The following is an 8,412-nucleotide window of genomic DNA, read 5'->3' as shown; positions in this document are numbered from 1 at the left end:
AATTTGTATCAATAACTGTTTATATTATTTTCACAAAGTATCACAACATGTGATTTGAGGGCAGCTGATGATAATTACCTTGGATGCCAAACTTGCTAGTTATAGCTCAAAGTGAGGAAGAGAAAAAAGTAAATGATTAATTTAGGGTTTCAAGCTTGATGAGTATGTTGAGAATGTTGGTGTCTTTAAAAGTAACTGAGAAATTCAATGATAGTACAGACTTTAAGGGAAAAATGATGAGTTTAACTATGAATATATTGAGTTCCAGATGCCAACAGCACATCCAAATTGAGATATCCAACAGGCAGTCCAAACTACTGGATCAGTGCTTGGGGGCTGTTGGGTATTGGCATATAGATTTGGGAGTTATTTGCATATAGTGATAATTGAAGTCTTATGAATGTTATACAAAGCCCAAAGCACATTGGTACGGGACTCTCCCCATTGATGGAGATTATTGTGCTATGTCTGTGTGAGAGGAGAGGCAGAGCCAGAAAAAGAAGAGATGTCTTTAGTCTCTTCAGGGATCTAGCCTCCAGAGTTGAAAAAGAAGATTCATGACATTTCAAACTTTCTTCAGAACCATGAAGGGAGGAAGCTCTGAGAAAAAGCTGATATGTAGACTTTGAATCCTGCCTTATTCTCAACTTGCTATGCTTTATACCAGAGAATGTTCCCTTTGGATGAGAAATAGGACTCTCTTTTAGTTAAGGTGAGTTATGTTCCTCCCAAAGGAAGAACTCTTGATCTGTATTGTCTTCTATATATTCTCATTTTTATACTTTCTCTTGATTTCTATTTTGCTATTGACTTGGATAAATTGATTTCTTTACTATTTGCTAGATGTGTTCACTATGAAACTGGTATTTAGTGAGAAAGGAGTTAAGTTTTAGATATCAGCTTAGGGTTCCCTTTTCTCATTAAGAAATAGCAATCAGGAATTTGGGTTAAACCTTAAAATCACATACTTTAGATTAACAATATTTAAGGAATCAGATAGATAAAATTCTAGCACAGTACTTTCTCTCTTTGGGGAGAACATAGGGCCAGCTTCTGTCCTATACTGTTGTTTCTTCTCCTGACAGGATTTAGTCTCCCTTGGAGAAGGGTGGCAGAGGAGAAGCTAGAAATCTGTTCTTCCCTGACTTCCAGTCAAATCAATGGATTTGCTGTATAATTCTATAATTTTACCTAGGAGTAGAAAAGATAAAGAAAGAAGAGGAAAGTTCAAAGGATAGACTGCTGGAGGGCACTCACAGTTAAGAACTAGGGAAATACAATCAGTAAAGAGATTAAGAAAAAGCAGTGAGAGAATAAGAAAAGAAGAGGTGGAAAACAGAATATCAAAAAGGGGTGGTTATGCATAAAGTCAAATGGTACCAAAAGTGAAGATGAATGAAGACTGATATGTACTGCAGTTAGAAAGGAGAAGGAACTTCTTATGAAGAATCATTGGTAAATAAGGCTCCACTGGGAAGTATGTGTAAAAACAGTTATGACTATTACTTACAAGTCTTTTTCACTGTCTAGAAATTGGTTGGGACTCATTTTAGAGCCAGCCCAATTCTAGAACAGCATTAATTTAAATAAAGTAAAGTAGGATACACATAATGTTACATGTTTGTTCAAAGTAGGGTATATCTTTTCAATGTGATTCTGTTCCTTCCTCACTATGGAGATAGATGTTGAGACTATGGAATTCACAAATACTGAATTTCAAGTTTTCTTAATATGAAGAAACAACGGTAGGTGCTGTGTGGCTGCGTGGCAATTTTTCAGCATGTAAAGTCTCTATTTCTCAGTTATAGAGGAATATAAAGTGTAACTCTCCAATGTTTTAACTGTAGACATGGTTCTTTACTTTCAATTTATCAGACTAAATTCCTCTTAACATCAGCAGAAAACTAGCACATAAAAGGGAGGGCATAAGTACATAATAACTCATTCTCTATTGCCAATTTCATACCAAATATTGAAAACAAAGCAAAAAAAATTCCCATGAAACCAAACTTAAAGAACCCATAATTTAATCCTTACCTCTGCAGGATGGTTTTATATTGTTACAAAATTAAGCTTAACTGTAATTTTCATAGTACTTCCACAAGTCTATACAGTAACTGTTTCCATGAAAGAACACTGACTGGGGTGAAATGAAGCAAATTCCTCATGACATCATATACTATAGATGTAATTATCAAAGGAATCTATAGATTTCTATTTTGTAAGATTATGCAAAAATGTACATAGGATTTCTATTTTATTTAGTGAGAAGAAAATTATAAAATACTTTAAATTATGCCCAATATTAACTTTATGTTGCTTTTTTCCCAATGATCTGAAGAAAGAACAAACCCTCAGCTATGGCACCTGGACAATGTAATAAAAACGATATTACTCATCACATTTGAATGGCACAGACCAAATGTATCATTGTGGCCTAATAGTCACTATATGAAAATCAATTCAACTAGACAAACCCTTGTTGGGATTGCTACTATGATGAGTCAAGGTAAATTAATACCCCTTTCAAGGCAAAGCTCTTCCTTAACCATCTGAAGAAAATTACCTCAGATAGTTTAGCTCTACAAAATATGCATTCCATCTGATTGGTAAGATTTTTACCTATTTAACTTGAACTATGCTTTACTATATTAAAATATTATTATAATGTATTGTGATTGTTTCAGATTAGTATGAATAAAGTAATGAGTTAGAAGGTCTGTGATGTTTGAGTCACAGTAGATCAGGGATAATACATGTAAAATGTTTACCAAACTTATTGCTCTACATAAATATGTGTAGCTGTTATAAAGTTGAGGTTTTAGACAGTGATTTTCAGTTCAACCGTATATTCATCTAGGATTAGTTAAATGGTTACTTTTGGACAAAGTTAAGTGCTAGATGTTTGGAGAGATATAGAAAAAAACGTTTTTCTTTGTCCCCAAGGAGATTACAGACAATTACAAGAATTAAAAAATTGTAGGTAAACAAGAATTTTGCAAGCAACAGCATTTATCAAAGAGTTCTTTCTGCCTCCTCTCCCAGCCTATCTCCAATATGCAATCCATCATTCAAATGGTTGCTAGCCTAATTTAGCTTGCACATAGGTCTGTCACATCAGTACGTGCCACACATCAGTTCCCTGCTTAAAATCTTTCATTGTTCCATATTGCCTATCAAGTGAAGGTCAAACTTCTTTGGGCACTCAAGGTGAATTACTTTCTGGTCCCAAACTAACTTTCCAAACTTCTTCCTTTCTGAACACTCTGCTCCATCAAAACTGAACCAATCACCATTTACTACCTTTATGCCTTTGCTTACATTCTTCCGTATGTTGACAATGCCCCCCTTGCCCTATTCATCTGTTGAATTCATGCCCATTCCCAAATCTTATCTCCTTCAAAAAACCCTTCCTTGCCTTCTAGTGTTAATGTGATATCTGTGTTTACCACCAGACCTTATCTATAACATACTTTTTCAACTACCATATATCATTTTGCATTATAGTTTTAGATTTATCATTCATTAAATAATATATACACCACATACACACACACATATGCACACACACACACACACACACACACACACACAGGTCTGTGATGGCAAGGACTATATCTAATTTAAACACTACAGCTTCCTCAGCTCCCAGAGTAATATTATATACAAGTAGGTACTTTTAAAAATTCAGCATTGAACAATGTATGAAAGCCTTATGGAAAGAAATATTATTTATTCTGTCATATGGATCATTCTGCTCACTATTTAGCATTTCAAACACCAAATCATGCTGTTTCTTTGCATCACTAAGGTATTTAACTTTTTCTAAGAGTGAGTATAATAAAAATTTGGTAAAAATCAATTTATTTGTCTAGAAAACATTATTTTAATAAAATGTAACTAACAGCAATAGCTTCTAGAAGATACAGAAAGTCAGAATTATAATTGAGATCAAAATTTCAAAGTAAGAAATCACTGATTACAAACAAATTGATATGCTTTCTTTCTCCCAAACACATTTGCTTTCTATCTTAATAAATTTCATTACTTTCTGGTTATGATAATTATTTTTATATTTTATCGTATAATCAGATCCTCTTGGACCTGGTTCAGGACTCTTCACTTGTTCCCTATGTTTTGGGACCCTATCATCAACAGCAAAGTTGTCCAACATATTACTATGGGTCCTGTATGGCCACAAAGCTCCCCAGAGCAGACAGAATCAGATTAAAATGTAATTGAGAAATATTTAACAAAAATTAAAATACAGTACAACATAGATAAAATACAACAGAACATGGTTTTATAAGTTAATATGAATCCCACAGGGATTTATGTTTACAGCCTCATAAATGGTTTAGTTCCCTCCATTTCTATTAGAGTTTAATACACCTATTCTAGATCATACATTTAAAGCTGGAAATTTAACAGTTATCAAATCCAACTTTCTTGCTTGACCCATGAGGAAACTGAAGCCCTGGAGAGTTTGTCATGTCAAGAGTTAAACAGCTGCCAAATACCTGAGGGGCAATTGGAACAAAAGTCTTTCTTACTCCAAATCTAGTATTCTAGTCACTGTACCATACTGCCTCTAAGCACTGACCAAGAAGCAATAAGGCTGATGGCTGGAGCGGATGGAGTAACAAATGACAGAACTACACTCTATTTTGTGGTTGTCTTATCAACCAAAAATATCTGAAATAAATAAGATAAGAACAAAATGGCTAATAGAAGGTTAAACTCCAAGATAAGTAAAAATTAATTAAAAATACTTAGTTGTGGTTGACAAATTCATGACATTTGTCCTAACAAGATCAGTCTCAGGGTACTGGAAGAAATAGAAAAATGTTTATAGTGTGATCTTTGAATCTTATAAAAGGGAGATATTCTACAGCATGGTAAAAGAATGTTTACATTTGCAGAAAAAAGAATAAAATGTGTCAGCAAATAATGCCAGTACTTCAATACCTGGAGAAAATTTATAATTTGTTAATACATGTGTAGTTAGTAGAATGGGTGGAGGGGAAGAAATACAGAAAGGAAATACAGTTTCATCAAGAACAGTTCTTGCCCCGTCAACCTCATTTCTTTATTTGACAATTTGATTAGACTAACTTATCAGAGGAATTTTGTAGATGTAACTTACCTAGTGAAGATGTTAGGTGAAAGGGAACCCACTTCTTCCTGAGACAGAATATTTTTGTGTGTGTGTGGTTTGGTTCTGACTGTGGGTATGTGTGTGCTATCAAGTAGAAATCTGCATCTCTGAAATTTATACTCATTACTCCTTTTTCCCATTGGCAGCAAGCATTAAAACGCTAATGTGGAAAATTAAACAAAATCTGATTGATCACTTGTCATGGATTCTGTAGAAGGGGAGTTGAGGGTACGAGTTTGGTTGTTTTTGTTTTTTTAAATCAGATTTAGGTTGGACTAGATTTCCGTAAAGGTACTTTCTACTCTTATATTTTTATCTATGTTAATGCATGAGATAGAACAAATCAATGATAAACACACTATTTAGATGACCAGAAAGAGGGCAGATCTTCTTGACTTCTAATTTTTATTTAGAATAATATTTAGTATATGAAAGAGAATACAATGGTTAACCGCAAAATGAAAACCAATGACAGATGATGTGGTAGTTGTAAGAGCACCTCGTTTCCTCCAGTGAGTCTGGGTTCAAATTAATTACAGCTGATGGTGCTGAAACATCTGATATTCACACACCATTGATGGCCTTTGGAAAAGCCTTGAGAATGCAAAGCAGCAATCACTATGCAAAATTGTTTCTAGGGGTATGCTGGAACCAACTTTAAATTATTTGTGAGATCCCATTGTTGAATTTTCAGTGTGAGCTTTTACACCTCAGAAATTTGCAGTCACTACATTTTTTAACTTGATTTAGCATTTTGTTGATTGTCTAGGTTTGAGAAAGTGTTCATAATACAAAATAAAATTAAAAGCATGCACATGATTCTTCCCCTTCTCCCTCTACCAGTTGTTAAACATTTACAACCACATCCCTTATTATAAACATTGCTAGAGCTTAGCAGGAGTACAATAGAAGGCTGAGAGAAGGAAACCATCATGAGACTTTAAGTTTGGAGACTACACAATACTAGTATAAGAACTAAGAGGATAAAATTATCATCATCCAAACAAGAGCAAACAGTGACAGTAGGTTTTCGTGTGGCACTTTTATGTTTCCAGAATACTTAATGTCCATCATCTCATTTGAGCCTCACAAAATCATTTTTTTTCAAAAGCTTAGATTATTTCAGAATTAATTCTCAGTCTACTCTTCTCTAGACTAAACATGCTTCCATAAATAAATTCAACTGTGAAAATCTGATTGCTCACCCAGTAAGATTTTCATAGCAAATATATGGATAATAATTGTCCATCCTAGAAGAGATATCTATAGTAATAGTTGTTTCTGTGTGGAAAAAACTATAAGTAAGCAAAATAATATTTGTGAAACTTGCTTAGAACACACACCAAAAAATGAAGGAGCAAAGCAATTCTAAATGTTTGGTTTCAAAGGAACAGTGGTATCGTCCATTGATAGAACAAACATTTCTTTACTTTGTACTTTATGTCAGGCAATGAAGGCAATGAAAATGAAGATAAACACTGACACAGTCCTCCTTAACTTCAAAAAGCTTATAGTTTATCAATCACCATTTTGAATCTAGTTTTTCTATACTGTTCTTGAGAGTTTCGTACTTTAATAGAAAAGAGGAAAATTGTCCATGAAAAGATAAAGGCATGTAGCTATGTTACCCTTTACAACATATTAAAAATGGAGTTCAGAGTATAGAATCAAGAGCGGATACTATTATATCATCAGTAAGGGACATTTCATGATGTAACTTCTTAGTGGAGAGTTGAGGTCTCAAGTTATTCAGGCCACTAATTGTTCTTTAGCATTCTTTGTACTCCTTAGTTTTCATTACAGAAGAGATAAAAGAAATTTGGTTGAAGCTAGATAGGTAGATTAAGAAATTATCAAGCTAAAATGTTTTTTTAAGCACACTCAGTCTTTCTGGCTGCTTCAATCAAGGCAAAAAATAGAGGATTAAGATGAGATTGGGTTATATGTGAAGGGTGGAAAAAGGAAGATAGGTCTTTCTTTTCTGAATCATCTAACTATACCTGTGTGTGTCTTTCTACACACATGTGTTGTTTGTATTTGTGTTTATATGTTCCAGACCTAAGTTATCATTAGTATAGGGAGTTCAATGTTTGCCAGTTCCCTCTCTCAATATGGATTATTAACTTGTTTACAGTTTAGACACTTATAATGTGCCCCGAGGTAGAAAGAGATTAGATTGCTTGTTCAAGGTTCTACTCCTAGTACATACCAGAACTGGGGCCTGAACCCATATCTTCCTAACTCTGGAGCCAGTTATCTAATACTTCACAATATCATCATACTGTATGTGTGTTTGTATGTATGCATGTCTGTCTGTGTGCATGTTTCTGGGGGGGGAGGAATGAAATAGAAGGAGGAAAGGAAGGAGAGATTACAAAGGAGAAATCTATTATAATCAATAATATAACTTTGTTATTTTACCTTTTATCTATCATGTTATCTATATATGTGAATATTTATTTATAAACATATGTGTGTGTGTATATATATACATATATACACAAATATATCTGTGTTCGTATGGAGAGAAAGACAGAGAGAAAGAAAGAGACATGGAGACACAGAGAGAGAGAGAGAGAGAGAGAAAGAGAGAGAGAGAGAGAGAGAGAGAGAGAGAGAGGAGCAGAAAACAGGAGTCAAGACATGGGTTCAAGTGCTCAAGTTCCAGTTCTGATACTGGATGACTTTTGCTACCATGGATAGGTCACTACCTGACCTTCAGGTAACTCCCTAACACTAGTAGAAGACAAGCAAATGGTCTGAATCAGTGAAGGGAGTTTCCATACAAGGGGTTATTGACATTAATGAAATCACAGATCTGTACAACATCCCCTCTATTCAAAATTAATATGCATTATATGTGGAAAAATTATACAGTTCTGGGGAAAGAAATGTTTAATAACTGTACAAATATTATAATGGTTGATATAATTATCTAATAGGCCAAAGTCATACAGAAATTCAGTCACTAATTATCAACAATTAAATGATGATTAAAAACAGGTTATTTGGTATCCACGTGTTAATTTCTTAACTATTTGTGTCTAATACCAAAGTGAATCTTTTTTAACCATTTTTAATCGTGTAAGACTTGCCATCAGATTTCTATGCTTCATCATACGACTGAACTATCAAATATACCAAAGTGAAATGAAATTACGCAGATTGACCTACCAGAATTTTAGGTACATGATTTTAGCTCTGGCCCTCCCCACTTCTTAGCTCTCATTACATTCTTCTTTCGTTGTTGCTTA

The sequence above is a fragment of the Notamacropus eugenii genome, chromosome 4 (genome assembly GCF_028372415.1).
Source record: "Notamacropus eugenii isolate mMacEug1 chromosome 4, mMacEug1.pri_v2, whole genome shotgun sequence".
Classification (NCBI taxonomy): domain Eukaryota; kingdom Metazoa; phylum Chordata; class Mammalia; order Diprotodontia; family Macropodidae; genus Notamacropus; species Notamacropus eugenii.
This window is presented reverse-complemented; position numbering follows the sequence as displayed.